At 41.2% G+C, this 18,741-nt stretch overlaps 1 long non-coding RNA gene across 1 annotated transcript; it reads right to left on the bottom strand.

The window, feature by feature from the left end:
• Window positions 1-1,558: 1,558 nt before the first annotated feature.
• Window positions 1,559-2,388, bottom strand: LOC129868572 (uncharacterized). Its single transcript, XR_008761775.1, has 3 exons — window positions 2,127-2,388; window positions 1,873-2,072; window positions 1,559-1,831 (listed from the first exon to the last, which is right to left on the bottom strand). It is a non-coding gene; the product is annotated as an uncharacterized LOC129868572 (long non-coding RNA).
• Window positions 2,389-18,741: the final 16,353 nt, after the last annotated feature.

Raw genomic sequence — 18,741 nt, 5'->3', positions numbered from 1 at the left:
ATAAAGGGGATACTAGTTGGTGTCTGTATATGGTAGAGATACTGTATATACTGTAATGACCTGGCTAGATCATAAAGGGGATACTAGTTGGTGTCTGTATATGGTAGAGATACTGTATATACTGTAATGACCTGGTTAGATCATAAAGGGATACTAGTTGGTGTCTGTATATGGTAGAGATACTGTATATACTGTAATGACCTGGCTAGATCATAAAGGGGATACTAGTTGGTGTCTGTATATGGTAGAGATACTGTAATGACCAGGTTAGATCATAAAGGGGATACTAGTTGATGTTTGTCAGATGGAAGGCTGTCTGTATATGGTAGAGATACTGTATATACATTTTTGTGATTGTAGTCTGTCACTGTCTCTGGTTTCTTCTTCTGGTCACTGCCGGTGGCAACAGTGGGGTGCATGGTGCTGAGGAAGAAAACACGTATTTATTTTACATCTGTACACCGTTGCTTTACCACTCTCCGCAGATATGTTGTTTTGCTCTTCCACCTTTGTTTGTTCACTGTTCCTAGCAGGCTAGTCTTCTTTGTGTGTTCACTGTTCCTAGCAGGCTAGTCTTCTTTGTGTGTTCACTGTTCCTAGCAGGCTAGTCTTCTTTGTGTGTTCACTGTTCCTAGCAGGCTAGTCTTCTTTGTGTGTTCACTGTTCCTAGCAGGCTAGTCTTCTTTGTGTGTTCACAGTTCCTAGCAGGCTAGTCTTCTTTGTGTGTTCACTGTTCCTAGCAGGCTAGTCTTCTTTGTGTGTTCACTGTTCATAGCAGGCTAGTCTTCTTTGTTTGTTCACTGTTCCTAGCAGGCTAGTCTTCTTTGTTTGTTCACTGTTCATAGCAGGCTAGTCTTCTTTGTGTGTTCACTGTTCATAGCAGGCTAGTCTTCTTTGTGTGTTCACTGTTCATAGCAGGCTAGTCTTCTTTGTGTGTTCACTGTTCCTAGCAGGCTAGTCTTCTTTGTGTGTTCACTGTTCATAGCAGGCTAGTCTTCTTTGTGTGTTCACTGTTCCTAGCAGGCTAGTCTTCTTTGTGTGTTCACTGTTCCTAGCAGGCTAGTCTTCTTTGTGTGTTCACTGTTCCTAGCAGGCTAGTCTTCTTGTGTGTTCACTGTTCCTAGCAGGCTACTCTTCTTTGTGTGTTCACTGTTCCTAGCAGGCTAGTCTTCTTTGTGTGTTCACTGTTCCTAGCAGGCTAGTCTTCTTTGTGTGTTCACTGTTCCTAGCAGGCTAGTCTTCTTTGTGTGTTCACTGTTCCTAGCAGGCTAGTCTTCTTTGTTTGTTCACTGTTCCTAGCAGGCTAGTCTTCTTTGTGTGTTCACTGTTCCTAGCAGGCTACTCTTCTTTGTGTGTTCACTGTTCACAGCAGGCTAGTCTTCTTTGTAATCAACTTGTCTGACAGGGAAATTGATGTGAAGAAGCTGTCCATGGTCACAATTCTGCCTTTGCCCATGTAAGGCTCCACATGACTCAAAACCACAGTCTCAGTCACTCACCCGCTGGCCTGGTTTCATTTCCCCAGACAAGGAAAGACATTGAGGGTGTCTGCGGATAACCAAAACTGAAGTCACATGCACCATGATCAGTTTCTATCTGGTTTCTATTGGCCGTTCATCCATTGACGACAGAATAGCAGATTTTAATTTGATTGTGTTACTAGTTTGTGCTTAGTTGCCAGATCAATGCTGCTGCTGGAGTGGTCCTGTGATAAATACATGGACAACACGGATGTTGTTGAAGAAAAAGTGAACTTTGGAAATAGAGCTGCACCTCTTGAATGTTGAGAGTTATTTGATAAAGGTACGTATCAAGGAACCTGCAGAATCTGCTCTTTCAGATACAGTATTATATAGAATCACAATGTTTTACCTCTTTCAGATACAGTATTATATAGAAACACAATGTTTTACCTACAGAATCTGCTCTTTCAGATACAGTACTATATAGAAACACAATGTTTTACCTACAGAATCTGCTCTTTCAGATACAGTACTATATAGAAACACAATGTTTTACCTGCAGAATCTGCTCTTTCAGATACAGTATTATATAGAAACACAATGTTTTACCTGCAGAATCTGCTCTTTCAGATACAGTATTATATAGAAATCACAATGTTTTACCTGCATGTGACTGAAGGAGGATTTGATAAAGAGATGCTCCTTTCACTGCATCTGTCATTTACAAGATGCTCCCATCTCTTCATGTACTAGATGTTCCCATCTCTTCATGTACTAGATGCTCCCATCTCTTCATGTACTAGATGCTCCCATCTCTTCATGTACTAGATGCTCCCATCTCTTCATGTACTAGATGCTCCCATCTCTTCATGTACTAGATGTTCCCATCTCTTCATGTACTAGATGCTCCCATCTCTTCATGTACTAGATGCTCCCATCTCTTCATGTCTTAGATGCTCCCATCTCTTCATGTACTAGATGCTCCCATCTCTTTATGTACTAGATGCTCCCATCTCTTCATGTACTAGATGCTCCCATCTCTTCATGTACAATATGACAACTGAAAGGCCTAATATTGTCACTCATCAGATTATTGTAAATGTAATCTTGTCTACAGGCTGACTCTTATCATGTGTGAAATTAGTTGTGGTGTAGTTTAGGAGTAGTGTCGATGGGCCGACTGATCAGGCTAACTCCTATAATGTGTGAAATTTGTTTTGGTATAGTTTAGGAGTAGTGTTGATGGACTGGCTGATCAGGCTAAATCCTATAATGTGTGATATTAGTTGTGGTATAGTTTAGGAGTAGTGTCGATGGACCGGCTGATCAGGATAACTCCTATAATGTGTTAAATTAGTTGTGGTATAGTTTAGGAGTAGTGTCGATGGACCGGCTGATCAGGATAACTCCTATAATGTGTGATATTAGTTGTGGTATAGTTTAGGAGTAGTGTCGATGGACCGGCTGATCAGGCTAACTCCTATAATGTGTGAAATTAGTTGTGGTATAGTTTAGGAGTAGTGTCGATGGACCGGCTGATCAGGCTAACTCATATAATGTGTGATATTAGTTGTGGTATAGTTTAGGAGTAGTGTTGATGGACCGGCTGATCAGGCTAACTCCTATAATGTGTGATATTAGTTGTGGTATAGTTTAGGAGTAGTGTTGATGGACCGGCTGATCAGGCTGACTCCTATAATGTGTGATATTAGTTGTGGTATAGTTTAGGAGTAGTGTCGATGGACCGGCTGATCAGGCTAACTCCTATAATGTGTGATATTAGTTGTGGTATAGTTTAGGAGTAGTGTCGATGGACCGGCTGATCAGGCTTACTCCTATAATGTGTGATATTAGTTGTGGTATAGTTTAGGAGTAGTGTCGATGGACCGGCTGATCAGGCTAACTCCTATAATGTGTGATATTAGTTGTGGTATAGTTTAGGAGTAGTGTCGATGAACCCGCTGATCAGGCTAACTCCTATAATGTGTGATATTAGTTTTGGTATAGTTTAGGAGTAGTGTCGATGGACCGGCTGATCAGGATAACTCCTATAATGTGTGATATTAGTTGTGGTATAGTTTAGGAGTAGTGTCGATGGACCGGCTGATCAGGCTAACTCCTATAATGTGTGATATTAGTTGTGGTATAGTTTAGGAGTAGTGTCGATGGACCGGCTGATCAGGCTAACTCCTATAATGTGTGATATTAGTTGTGGTATAGTTTAGGAGTAGTGTCGATGGACCGGCTGATCAGGCTAACTCCTATAATGTGTGATATTAGTTGTGGTATAGTTTAGGAGTAGTGTCGATGGACCGGCTGATCAGGCTAACTCCTATAATGTGTGATATTAGTTGTGGTATAGTTTAGGAGTAGTGTTGATGGACCGGCTGATCAGGCTAACTCCTATAATGTGTGATATTAGTTGTGGTATAGTTTAGGAGTAGTGTCGATGGACCGGCTGATCAGGCTGACTCCTATAATGTGTGAAATTAGTTGTGGTATAGTTTAGGAGTAGTGTCGATGGACCGGCTGATCAGGCTAACTCATATAATGTGTGATATTAGTTGTGGTATAGTTTAGGAGTAGTGTTGATGGACCGGCTGATCAGGCTAACTCCTATAATGTGTGATATTAGTTGTGGTATAGTTTAGGAGTAGTGTAGATGGACCGGCTGATCAGGCTGACTCCTATAATGTGTGATATTAGTTGTGGTATAGTTTAGGAGTAGTGTCGATGGACCGGCTGATCAGGCTAACTCCTATAATGTGTGATATTAGTTGTGGTATAGTTTAGGAGTAGTGTCGATGGACCGGCTGATCAGGCTTACTCCTATAATGTGTGATATTAGTTGTGGTATAGTTTAGGAGTAGTGTCGATGGACCGGCTGATCAGGCTAACTCCTATAATGTGTGATATTAGTTGTGGTATAGTTTAGGAGTAGTGTCGATGAACCCGCTGATCAGGCTAACTCCTATAATGTGTGATATTAGTTGTGGTATAGTTTAGGAGTAGTGTCGATGAACCCGCTGATCAGGCTAACTCCTATAATGTGTGATATTAGTTTTGGTATAGTTTAGGAGTAGTGTCGATGGACCGGCTGATCAGGATAACTCCTATAATGTGTGATATTAGTTGTGGTATAGTTTAGGAGTAGTGTCGATGGACCGGCTGATCAGGCTAACTCCTATAATGTGTGATATTAGTTGTGGTATAGTTTAGGAGTAGTGTCGATGGACCGGCTGATCAGGCTAACTCCTATAATGTGTGATATTAGTTGTGGTATAGTTTAGGAGTAGTGTCGATGGACCGGCTGATCAGGCTAACTCCTATAATGTGTGATATTAGTTGTGGTATAGTTTAGGAGTAGTGTCGATGGACCGGCTGATCAGGCTAACTCCTATAATGTGTGATATTAGTTGTGGTATAGTTTAGGAGTAGTGTCGATGGACCGGCTGATCAGGCTAACTCCTATAATGTGTGATATTAGTTGTGGTATAGTTTAGGAGTAGTGTCGATGGACCGGCTGATTAGGCTGACTCCTATAATGTGTGGTATTAGTTGTGGTATAGTTTAGGAGTAGTGTTGATGGACCGGCTGATCAGGATAACTCCTATAATGTGTGATGTTAGTTGTGGTACAGTTTAGGAGTAGTGTTGATGGACCGGCTGATCAGGCTAACTCCTATAATGTGTGATATTAGTTGTGGTATAGTTTAGGAGTAATGTCGATGGACCGGCTGATCAGGCTGACTGGTATCATTTGTTTCCCGCTCATCATCTTGGATAGAGTCAAGGACATGTTTTATATCATTCTAATGGCCTACTGCAACTCATAGCATGTTTTCATTTCCCTTACATCATTACACTGTTGTTCTACATTAAATCAACCTCATCATTACACTATTGTTCTACATTAAACCAACCTCTTCATTACACTATAGTTCTACATTAAATCAACCTCATCACTACACTATTGTTCTTGTCACGATCGTCGTAACGTGGAAGAGAGGAGGACCAAGGCGCAGCGTGATAACAATACATCTTCTCTTTTTATTTAAGACGAAGACGAAACGAAGAACACTTTACAAACTAAACGAAAACAACAAACCGACGAACGTGAAGCTATATAAACAACAAGTGCAGACAGAGGCAACTTACACATAGACAATCACCCACGAACTACCTAATGAATATGGCTGCCTAAATATGGTTCCCAATCAGAGACAACGATAGACAGCTGTCTCTAATTGAGAACCAATCTAGGCAACCATAGACATACATACACCTAGACTGAACACTGCCCCATAAACATACAAAAACCCTAGACAATACAAAACACATACATCCCCCATGTCACAAGAGGTTAAACCAACCTCTTCACCTCATCAATACACTATTGTTCTACATTAAATCAACCTCATCATTATACTATTGTTCTACATTAAATCAGAAAGCAGGACTGATTCTAATGTTAAAAGTCAGGGAGCAGGGCTGATTCTAGTGTTAAAAGTCAGGGAGCAGGACTGATTCTAATGTTAAAAGTCAGGGAGCAGGACTGATTCTGGTGTTAAAAGTCAGGGAACAGGACTGATTCTAGTGTTAAAAGTCAGGGAGCAGGACTGATTATAGTGTTAAAAGTCAGGGAGCAGGACTGATTCTAGTGTTAAAAGTCAGAGAGCAAGACTGATTCTAGTGTTAAAAGTCAGGGAGCAGGACTGATTATAGTGTTAAAAGTCAGGGAGCAGGACTGATTCTAATGTTAAAAGTCAGGGAGCAGGACTGATTCTAGTGTTAAAAGTCAGGGAGCAGGACTGATTCTAGTGTTAAAAGTCAGGGAGCAGGACTGATTCTAGGGTTAAAAGTCAGGGAGCAGGACTGATTCTAGTGTTAAAAGTCAGGGTGCAGGACTGATTCTAGGGTTAAAAGTCAGGGGGCAGGACTGATTCTGGTGTTAAAAGACAAGGAGCAGGACTGATTCTGGTGTTAAAAGTCAGGGAGCAGGACTGATTCTAGTGTTAAAAGACAGGGAGCAGGACTGATTCTATTGTTAAAAGACAAGGAGCAGGACTGATTCTAGTGTTAAAAGTCAGGGGGCAGGACTGATTCTGGTGTTAAAAGTCAGGGAGCAGGACTGATTCTAGTGTTAAAAGTCAGGGAGCAGGACTGATTCTAGTGTTAAAAGTCAGGGAGTAGGACTGATTCTGGTGTTAAAAGTCAGGGAGCAGGTCTGATTCTAGTGTTAAAAGTCAGGGAGCAGGCCTGATTCTAGTGTTAAAACTCAGGGAGCAGGACTGATTCTAGTGTTAAAAGTCAGGGAGCAGGACTGATTCTAGTGTTAAAAGTCAGGGAACAGGACTGATTCTGGTGTTAAAAGTCAGGGAGCAGGACTGATTCTGGTGTTAAAAGTCAGGGAGCAGGACTGATTCTAGTGTTAAAAGTCAGGGGGCAGGACTGATTCTGGTGTTAAAAGTCAGGGAGCAGGACTGATTCTAGTGTTAAATGTCAGGGAGCAGGCCTGATTCTAGTGTTAAAAGTCAGGGGGCAGGTCTGATTATAGTGTTAAAAGTCAGGGAGCAGGACTGATTCTAGTGTTAAAAGTCAGGGGGCAGGTCTGATTATAGTGTTAAAAGTCAGGGAGCAGGACTGATTCTAGTGTTAAAAGTCAGGGAGCAGGACTGATTCTAGTGTTAAAAGACAAGGAGCAGGACTGATTCTGGTGTTAAAAGTCAGGGAGCAGGACTGATTCTAGTGTTAAAAGACAGGGAGCAGGACTGATTCTAGTGTTAAAAGACAAGGAGCAGGACTGATTATAGTGTTAAAAGTCAGGGAGCAGGACTGATTCTAGTGTTAAAAGTCAGGGAACAGGACTGATTCTAGGGCTAAAAGTCAGGGAGCAGGACTGATTCTAGTGTTAAAAGTCAGGGGGCAGGACTGATTCTAGTGTTAAAAGTCAGGGAGCAGGACTGATTCTGGTGTTAAAAGTCAGGGAGCAGGACTGTTTATAGTGTTAAAAGTCAGGGAGCAGGACTGATTATAGTGTTAAAAGTCAGGGAGCAGTACTGATTCTAGTGTTAAAAGTCAGGGAGCAGGACTGATTCTAGTGTTAAAAGTCAGGGAGCAGGACTGATTCTAGTGTTAAAAGTCAGGGAGCAGGACTGATTATAGTGTTAAAAGTCAGGGAGCAGGACTGATTCTAGTGTTAAAAGTCAGGGAGCAGGACTGATTCTAGTGTTAAAAGTCAGGGAGCAGGACTGATTCTAGTGTTAAAAGTCAGGGAGCAGGACTGATTCTAGTGTTAAAAGTCAGGGAGCAGCAGTGATTATAGTGTTAAAGGTCAGGGAGCAGGACTGATTCTAGTGTTAAAAGTCAGGGAACAGGACTGACTCTAATGTTAAAAGTCAGGGAGCAGGACTGATTCTAGTGTTAAAAGTCAGGGAGCAGGACTGATTCTAGTGTTAAAAGTCAGGGAGCAGGACTGATTCTAGTGTTAAAAGTCAGGGAGTAGGACTGATTCTAGTGTTAAAAGTCAGGGAGCAGGACTGATTCTAGTGTTAAAAGTCAGGGAGCAGGACTGATTCTAGTGTTAAAAGTCAGGGAGCAGGACTGATTCTGGTGTTAAAAGTCAATTCCTCCACTCTTCAACCTCATATTCATCCTCTCCAGCACCAAAACAGTATCAATTTTTGTGAAAACAGCACGTTTCTATGATCTGTAGTGAAAAATATACTGTAAGTAGAAAAGTGTTAAAAAATATGTTTTCTGTGACATGAAAGTTGCACTAGGTTTCTAGTCCAATGGAGGGAATTGTATTGCTCCCAACACCACTGACAATATAACTGTGTTTGAAAACCACTGCTTTTAAATGTTATAACTTTTGATGATGTCATCGGGTAGAATTTTTTAACTTTATACTTTTTTTCTACAAAACTTAGAAATCCACCATTTATTTTATTTTATTTTTACGGCTGAATTGGACATTTAAAGGTAATTTTTTTAATATAATTTGCCTCCACAGCAACATGAACACCTGAATACTTTCACATACAAACCAGAGGAGGCTGGTGGAGGAGCTATAGGAGGACAGGCTCAGTGTAAAGACTGGAATGGAATAAATGGAACGGTATCAAACACTTAATATATTTATTCCATTTCAGCCATAAAAATTAACCCGTCCTCCTATAACTCTTCCCACCAGCCTCCTCTTGGAAATGTCTCTGTTCTGATAAAAGAGAAGTTGAGAGTATCACATCTTGTTTCTGTTGTATCGACATGGATCTACATTAAAACACATTTTTTGTTCTTAAGACAGATGGGGAAGAGTGGGGTGGTAAGGATTTTGCAACACCACTGTAGTTGACACAAACTTGTGACTAAGTTAACTTCCTGTTTGCAATACTTGGGGGGAATTCAATGTTATCTTTCAGGATTCTCAAAAGACAATCTCTGTACAGGATCTGAATTGTATAACCTTTTGCATGAGAACTTTCCTGCAATGTAGGGAATTTAAAACTTGTAGTGTATTTGAGATTAATATAAAAAGGGTTTTGAAGTTTGTAATACAGACTACTTCCTCTGCATTAGCGTCAGAAAATATGGGATTTCCTCATAAGAAATTATAAATAAGTTTGTACGCAGTTACAAAATGGCTGTTGAAACTGTGGCAAAGATTTCTCTGTACAATTAGAAGTCAGATACATGTGTTGATTTGAAGGAAAGACGGGCAGACTCTGGTAAGTCTAGGATAATTATGACATTAGTTCGTCAAACATTCAATAGACAGAGTAGGCTGGAGATATGATCCTTTATATTGATGAACAACCTGATGGTCTCTGTAGGAAATGTATTTAAATATCCTTTATATTGCTGAATAACCTGATGGTCTCTGTAGGAAATGTTTTTAAATATCCTTTATATTGATGAACGACCTGATGGTCTCTGTAGGAAATGTTTTTAAATATCCTTTATATTGATGAACGACCTGATGGTCTCTGTAGGAAATGTTTTTAAATATCCTTTATGTTGCTGAACGATCTGATGGGTCCGTAGGAAATGTTTTTAAATATCCTTTATATTGATGAACAACGTGATGGTCTCTGCAGGAAATGTTTAGGAAATATTGCTACATGCTCAGTTATTTAGAATGAAACTGATTTGAAGGTGATGAGTCCTGCTACTGGTAGTCCATGTGAACTCTGTCAGGACCACTAGTGGGTCGCGGCAGGGGTCCAGGTGGGTCGCGGCAGGGGTCCAGGTGGGTCGCGGCAGGGGTCCAGGTGGGTCGCGGCAGGGGTCCAGGTGGGTCGCGGCAGGGGTCCAGGTGGGTCGCGGCAGGGGTCCAGGTGGGTCGGGGCAGGGGTCCAGGTGGGTCGGGGCAGGGGTCCAGGTGGGTCGCGGCAGGGGTCCAGGTGGGTCGCGGCAGGGGTCCAGGTGGGTCGGGGGATGACATTGCCCGAAACAAAAGTTTTCAGTAAACTTAAACGACTAAAACTAAATAGAAAGTATGTATAAAAGGTAATGGACTTATACATATTTCAATAACAGCCTATCATCTTTGAGAATTTTCAATCAACTAAATAAAAGCTAGACAATTAGACCCCCACTAATTTTGTTATAATGTTTGAGCACAAGAACACATGATTAGCCATGTCAAATGTTTGTTTTTTTACCGTTCAACCCAACTCAAAAACACCTCAGTTGGTGGGTCACGTTTGGGAACCCCTGCCTTAACAAACAGTGACACATTATATTATCGTTATTATTATTAATATTATTACTACTGACACCAAACATGGAGATGAGGTGACATATATCAGTCAACTACATGTTCATGTGATTACTTTAAATCACTTGACTGTTTGGATGTGTCTGTTAATAAATGTTTAATTTCTAAGAGATAATGAATAAATGAGAACAATTGACATACAATAATTAGTTGTCACTGTGTTAACCACAACCAACATGTAGGATCTCTGTTTAGTTGTCACTGTGTTAACCACAACCAACATGCTGGATCTCTGTTTAGTTGTCACTGTGTTAACCACAACCAACATGTTGGATCTCTGTTTAGTTGTCACTGTGTTAACCACAACCAACATGTTGGATCTCTGTTTAGTTGTCACTGTGTTAACCACAACCAACATGTTGGATCTCTGTTTAGTTGTCACTGTGTTAACCACAACCAACATGCTGGATCTCTGTTTAGTTGTCACTGTGTTAACCAACATGTTGGATCTCTGTTTAGTTGTCACTGTGTTAACCTCAACCAACATGATGGATCTCTGTTTAGTTGTCACTGTGTTAACCACAACCAACATGTTGGATCTCTGTTTAGTTGTCACTGTGTTAACCACAACCAACATGTTGGATCTCTGTTTAGTTGTCACTGTGTTAACCACAACCAACATGTTGGATCTCTGTTTAGTTGTTACTGTGTTAACCACAACCAACATGTTGGATCTCTGTTTAGTTGTCACTGTGTTAACCACAACCAACATGTTGGATCTCTGTTTAGTTGTCACTGTGTTAACCACAACCAACATGTTGGATCTCTGTTTAGTTGTCACTGTGTTAACCACAACCAACATGTTGGATCTCTGTTTAGTTGTCACTGTGTTAACCACAACCAACATGTTGGATCTCTGTTTAGTTGTCACTGTGTTAACCACAACCAACATGTTGGATCTCTGTTTAGTTGTCACTGTGTTAACCACAACCAACATGTTGGATCTCTGTTTAGTTGTCACTGTGTTAACCACAACCAACATGTTGGATCTCTGTTTAGTTGTCACTGTGTTAACCACAACCAACATGTTGGATCTCTGTTTAGTTGTCACTGTGTTAACCACAACCAACATGTTGGATCTCTGTTTAGTTGTCACTGTGTTAACCACAACCAACATGTTGGATCTCTGTTTAGTTGTCACTGTGTTAACCACAACCAACATGTTGGATCTCTGTTTAGTTGTCACTGTGTTAACCACAACCAACATGTTGGATCTCTGTTTAGTTGTCACTGTGTTAACCAACATGCTGGATCTCTGTTTAGTTGTCACTGTGTTAACCACAACCAACATGCTGGATCTCTGTTTAGTTGTCACTGTGTTAACCAACATGCTGGATCTCTGTTTAGTTGTCACTGTGTTAACCTCAACCAACATGTTGGATCTCTGTTTAGTTGTCACTGTGTTAACCACAACCAACATGCTGGATCTCTGTTTAGTTGTCACTGTGTTAACCACAACCAACATGTTGGATCTCTGTTTAGTTGTCACTGTGTTAACCACAACCAACATGTTGGATCTCTGTTTAGTTGTCACTGTGTTAACCACAACCAACATGCTGGATCTCTGTTTAGTTGTCACTGTGTTAACCACAACCAACATGCTGGATCTCTGTTTAGTTGTCACTGTGTTAACCACAACCAACATGCTGGATCTCTGTTTAGTTGTCACTGTGTTAACCTCAACCAACATGTTGGATCTCTGTTTAGTTGTCACTGTGTTAACCACAACCAACATGTTGGATCTCTGTTTAGTTGTCACTGTGTTAACCACAACCAACATGCTGGATCTCTGTTTAGTTGTCACTGTGTTAACCTCAACCAACATGCTGGATCTCTGTTTAGTTGTCACTGTGTTAACCAACATGCTGGATCTCTGTTTAGTTGTCACTGTGTTAACCACAACCAACATGTTGGATCTCTGTTTAGTTGTCACTGTGTTAACCACAACCAACATGTTGGATCTCTGTTTAGTTGTCACTGTGTTAACCTCAACCAACATGCTGGATCTCTGTTTAGTTGTCACTGTGTTAACCACAACCAACATGCTGGATCTCTGTTTAGTTGTCACTGTGTTAACCACAACCAACATGCTGGATCTCTGTTTAGTTGTCACTGTGTTAACCACAACCAACATGTTGGATCTCTGTTTAGTTGTCACTGTGTTAACCACAACCAACATGTTGGATCTCTGTTTAGTTGTCACTGTGTTAACCACAACCAACATGCTGGATCTCTGTTTAGTTGTCACTGTGTTAACCACAACCAACATGCTGGATCTCTGTTTAGTTGTCACTGTGTTAACCACAACCAACATGCTGGATCTCTGTTTAGTTGTCACTGTGTTAACCACAACCAACATGTTGGATCTCTGTTTAGTTGTCACTGTGTTAACCACAACCAACATGTTGGATCTCTGTTTAGTTGTCACTGTGTTAACCACAACCAACATGTTGGATCTCTGTTTAGTTGTCACTGTGTTAACCACAACCAACATGCTGGATCTCTGTTTAGTTGTCACTGTGTTAACCACAACCAACATGTTGGATCTCTGTTTAGTTGTCACTGTGTTAACCACAACCAACATGTTGGATCTCTGTTTAGTTGTCACTGTGTTAACCACAACCAACATGCTGGATCTCTGTTTAGTTGTCACTGTGTTAACCACAACCAACATGCTGGATCTCTGTTTAGTTGTCACTGTGTTAACCACAACCAACATGCTGGATCTCTGTTTAGTTGTCACTGTGTTAACCACAACCAACATGCTGGATCTCTGTTTAGTTGTCACTGTGTTAACCACAACCAACATGCTGGATCTCTGTTTAGTTGTCACTGTGTTAACCACAACCAACATGTTGGATCTCTGTTTAGTTGTCACTGTGTTAACCAACATGCTGGTTCTCTGTTTAGTTGTCACTGTGTTAACCACAACCAACATGTTGGATCTCTGTTTAGTTGTCACTGTGTTAACCACAACCAACATGCTGGATCTCTGTTTAGTTGTCACTGTGTTAACCACAACCAACATGTTGGATCTCTGTTTAGTTGTCACTGTGTTAACCACAACCAACATGTTGGATCTCTGTTTAGTTGTCACTGTGTTAACCACAACCAACATGCTGGATCTCTGTTTAGTTGTCACTGTGTTAACCACCACCAACATGCTGGATCTCTGTTTAGTTGTCACTGTGTTAACCACAACCAACATGTTGGATCTCTGTTTAGTTGTCACTGTGTTAACCACAACCAACATGCTGGATCTCTGTTTAGTTGTCACTGTGTTAACCAACATGCTGGATCTCTGTTTAGTTGTCACTGTGTTAACCACAACCAACATGTTGGATCTCTGTTTAGTTGTCACTGTGTTAACCAACATGCTGGATCTCTGTTTAGTTGTCACTGTGTTAACCACAACCAACATGTTGGATCTCTGTTTAGTTGTCACTGTGTTAACCAACATGCTGGATCTCTGTTTAGTTGCCACTGTGTTAACCACAACCAACATGTTGGATCTCTGTTTAGTTGTCACTGTGTTAACCACAACCAACATGTTGGATCTCTGTTTAGTTGTCACTGTGTTAACCACAACCAACATGCTGGATCTCTGTTTAGTTGTCACTGTGTTAACCACAACCAACATGTTGGATCTCTGTTTAGTTGTCACTGTGTTAACCACAACCAACATGTTGGATCTCTGTTTAGTTGTCACTGTGTTAACCACAACCAACATGCTGGATCTCTGTTTAGTTGTCACTGTGTTAACCACAACCAACATGTTGGATCTCTGTTTAGTTGTCACTGTGTTAACCACAACCAACATGTTGGATCTCTGTTTAGTTGTCACTGTGTTAACCACAACCAACATGCTGGATCTCTGTTTAGTTGTCACTGTGTTAACCACAACCAACATGATGGATCTCTGTTTAGTTGTCACTGTGTTAACCAACATGCTGGATCTCTGTTTAGTTGTCACTGTGTTAACCACAACCAACATGTTGGATCTCTGTTTAGTTGTCACTGTGTTAACCACAACCAACATGTTGGATCTCTGTTTAGGGGTCAGTGCTCTAAAATGAGTCTCTCTGGGGAGAGAGAGGAGGGGGGTCCTGCCTCTCAAAGGCATCTCTCTGGGGGACATGACACCAAAGCTAAGAGGTGAGCTGACACATTTGTTTAAGAATGTACTATATTCTAAAACGTTTTTTAATCAGAATGTATTTCTTATGGGTACATTCTATATAACTGTTCTAGATTTTAGATGTGTATGGAAATTCTTTTTTTTGCAAAACGCTATATATCCATTGTTTAGCTGGAATGGAATGTTGGTATCCTGTATATTTGACTGTGATATGTGGTTGTCTCACCTAGGTATCTAAAGATGAATGTACTTACAGATGCCATGTTAATTTGAACCAGTTTTTCACTGAAGGAAAATAACATGCATTTTTATATTTATCATCAAATCAAGTCTGACATTTTAAGGTGGAAATTACAAACGTTAGACGCCTTTATAAAGCCTTGTAGTGGTTTAATAATTTCTTTAAACAATAAAATAAAATGTCTCAACATTTCTGAAAATGGATATATCGTGTTTTGGAATTAAACTCTTGTTTCCCCATCTGAGCTCAGAGTAGATGAGAGATGTAATGTTTGTCTCTGTTGTGTTGAAGCCCAATCAAGCAGGAGAGACCAGCCTCCCCTGTACCCAGCTGTGTGTCCATGAAGAGTGACCGGTCTATGGGTCTACCGATACTGTTTAGAGAGGGAGACTTTTCTACTGAACAAAGGTAAGAAGAACTCATGGGTCATGGTCAGTGAGTTAAACAACACTGTCTCTAGTCATTTCTCCTCTCCCATTTTCCTATTTATTGTTGTTGTTTTCATAATCCATAGGCTAATCCTTTTGTCCATTTTCATAGTCCTAAAACAATATTAAACAAACACAACATTCCCTCCCTGTGTGTGTGTGTGTAAGGTTCTGTATTTATTTTCTTAGTCAACCTTGTGGCCTGTTTCTTTGTGTTCTTGAATGTAACCCTGACAATCATTTTTGTTCATTGATTCATTCACCTTTGTTAGTTACTCACCTGGTCTCATCAGCTCCTTATTTAGTTCAGTTCCTTTGTGAGGTGTTTGTTGTGACTCTACTAAGCGTTTTCATAGCTCGTTTTTGAGTCCTAGTCCTAGTTTTGATTCACCTGCCTGTTTGCCTACCTGTGTATGACCATTGCCTGCCTGTGACCACAATTCCTACCTTCTGCGAAATAAACACCTGCCACGCTCTGTGCGTGAATCTACACCTTTTTCTCCTTAAGTATTCATTACAGTGTGCACACTCCCTGGAAATGGAGATGTCATTTCTATCCTGATTGCCAAATCACTTTTACCCCGACCTACATGTACATTTTACCTCAATTATAGCCTCATTATTAACTCAACTACCTGGTACCCCTGCACATTGACTCAGTACTGGTACTCCTTATAGCCTCATTATTACCTCAACTACCTGGTACCCCTGCACATTGACTCAGTACTGGTACTCCTTATAGTCTCATTATTGTTATTTTGTGTTACTATTTTCTTTTTTTAATTTATAAGGACAAGGTATAAGAGTCTGGTGAACAGGTAGAAACTGGATCAGCAGCACTACAAGGTATAATGTACTGATAGAATGGCTAAGGGCCTCCCGGGTGGCGCAGTGGTCTGTGCCACCAGAGACTCTGGGTTCGAGCCCAGGCTCTGTCGCTACCGGCCACGACCGGGAGGTCCATGGGGCGACGCACAATTGGCCTAACGTCGTCCGGGTTAGGGAGGGTTTGGTCGGTAGGGATATCCTTGTCTCATCGCGCACTAGCGACTCCTGTGGCGGGCCGGGCACAGTGCACGCTGACCAGGTCGCTAGGTGCACAGTGTTTCCTCCAACACATTGGTACGGCTGGCTTCCGGGTTGGATGCGCTGTGTTAAGCAGTGCGGCTTGGTTGTGTTTCGGAGGACGCATGACTCTCGACCTTCGTCTCTTCCCAGCCCATACGGGAGTTGTAGTGATGAGACTACTAGAAACAATTGGATACTACGAAATTGGGGAGAAAAAAGGGGTAAAAAAAAAATGGCTAAGAAAGGGAGCGCTTCTCTCATTCAAATCTTTCCTCACCATTATAATTATTGCAAAATACTGATGACGGATCAGCACCTAGAGGAATATTACCACCTATGGATGCAAATATTGAGGCGCCTTACTCCAGTAAAAACCTCTGTCACTAGAGGTTTACGCACATGATCTTGTGCGCACTCTCCGTTATTTTTCAATTCTATTGAATACGCTGTTGTCCGGTTGAAATATTATCCATTATATAGATATTAGACAAAGGATTAACATTATAATTATTTCACAATACTGATGACGGATCAGCACCTAGAGGAATATTACCACCTACGGCTGCAAATATTGAGGCGGCTTATTCTAATGCTTACCCAATAAAAATGCATTCAATCACGTTAGGCTACACATCATAAAATATATTGAGACAAATTACAGACAGTAACCTACAAGTAGCAAAACATAACTCATTTGATCGAATGACCATAAAACGTGGCTCACATCAACACCATTATCCCAGAATAGAAAGATCCACTCCAATTTACACACCGCTCTAACAGATCCACAGATGATGCAATCTCTATTGCACTCCACACTGCCCTTTCCCACCTGGACAAAAGGAACACCTGTGAGAATGCTATTCACTGACTACAGCTCAGTAGAATGTTTGTTTAACATAATAATAAAAAATGAATATTACTAATGTAACCCACTGTAAAGACTGGGTTTAGTTGATTGTGTTGCACTGCTCATGTCCGCGTTCTGGATCTGCCCGCGTTCCCGTACAGAACTGTCCCGTTCAGTTACGGTGTGGCGCCAAGGTTATTGTCCGGTTACGGGCAGAGTGGGCTGAGGTGATCTTGGGGAATAATGAAGGAGTTCACTACATTATTGAGTAGCTAGCTAGCTACTCTACCAGCAGCATCCTCGTTATCCTAGCTAGTCGGTACAGCTAGGTAAGCTAGCTAGCTACTCTACCAGCAGCATCCTCGTTATCCTAGCTAGTCAGTACAGCTAGGTAAGCTAGCTAGCTACTCTACCAGCAGCATCCTCGTTATCCTAGCTAGTCGGTACAGCTAGGTAAGCTAGCTAGCTACTCTACCAGCAGCATCCTAGTTACCATAGCTAGTCGGTACAGCTAGGTAAGCTAGGTAGCTACTCTACCAGCAGCATCCTAGTTACCATAGCTACCACTACATCATCACCGGTTGCCTGCATCTCTTGTGGACCGATGTAGATCCCCGGTTGTTTCTTCCACCTGTTAAATCCTGTGGAGGGCTTCTTCCTCTCTCATTGATGGATGCTGGCTACCTCTGTCCGGTTCTCCTCTCTTCACTAGATGGACGGTAACTTTGGTGTTTAACCCCTCTGTGTCCAAGGACCGAAGTTTTGAACATTATTTTCGGGGCGCCTCAAGTAGGCTGGACACATGACATTTTTACAACGTTTTTTTCTGATGAAAACTAGTTAATTGTTTGCGCGAGAAGGCAGAGTGACAACACAAGCTTTTTGGCGAGGCTGACTACTTGCTTGAGAATGTCACGTTCCTGACCTATTGTTCCTTTTTCTTTTATTTATTTAGTTGGTCAGGGCGTGAGTTGGGGTGGATTGTTTTTGTGTGTTTTGTCTAGTCTATGGGGTGTTGTATGTGTATGGGGCAGAGTAGAGTATAGTTGTCTAGTTATGTCTATGGCTGCCTGGATTGGTTCTCAATCAGAGACAGCTGTCATTCATTGTCTCTGATTGGGAGCCATATTTAAGGCAGCCATAGGCAGTAGGCTGGTGTGGGTAGTTGTCTATGTCTGTGTCGTGTTGCATGTTTGCACTTAGTTCTGTTTAGCTTCACGATCGTTTGTTTTGTTCCTTTTGTAAGTGGTTGTTTTTTCCTTCATTAAAAGAAGATGTATTTTTCACGCGCTGCGCCTTGGTCCTCTCTCTCTCCCATAGACGATCGTGACAGAGAAGGCAGAGCGGCTTGATGCTGGTTGATGAATTTGACAATGAATGTACCTGGAAATATGCTTTTCTCGATGTGATTGAATTAAGGTTGATAATCGTAACAGTAATGAAGTATAATTTCAAAACATGAGCATAAAAACAGGTAATAAGAAACATGAATCATCATTATATTACTTCACAGTAATCTGTTAAATGCTTTTTCAGTCCTCTTGCGTTAGCAGTGTGTAAAGGCAGCGTGGAAAGGGACAGAAAAACCTAGCAGTACTACTGATTTCTCTGAGAGTGAGGCAGATATATATTATTACTGTGTAAAACCTAGCAGTACTACTGATTTCTCTGAGAGTGAGGCAGATATATATTATTACTGTGTAAAACCTAGCAGTACTACTGATTTCTCTGAGAGTGAGGCAGATATATATTATTACTGTGTAAAACCTAGC

The sequence above is a fragment of the Salvelinus fontinalis genome, chromosome 2 (genome assembly GCF_029448725.1).
Source record: "Salvelinus fontinalis isolate EN_2023a chromosome 2, ASM2944872v1, whole genome shotgun sequence".
Lineage (NCBI taxonomy): Eukaryota > Metazoa > Chordata > Actinopteri > Salmoniformes > Salmonidae > Salvelinus > Salvelinus fontinalis.
The sequence above is the reverse complement of the archived record's forward strand: the minus strand, read 5'-3'. Positions and strand labels throughout refer to the sequence as shown.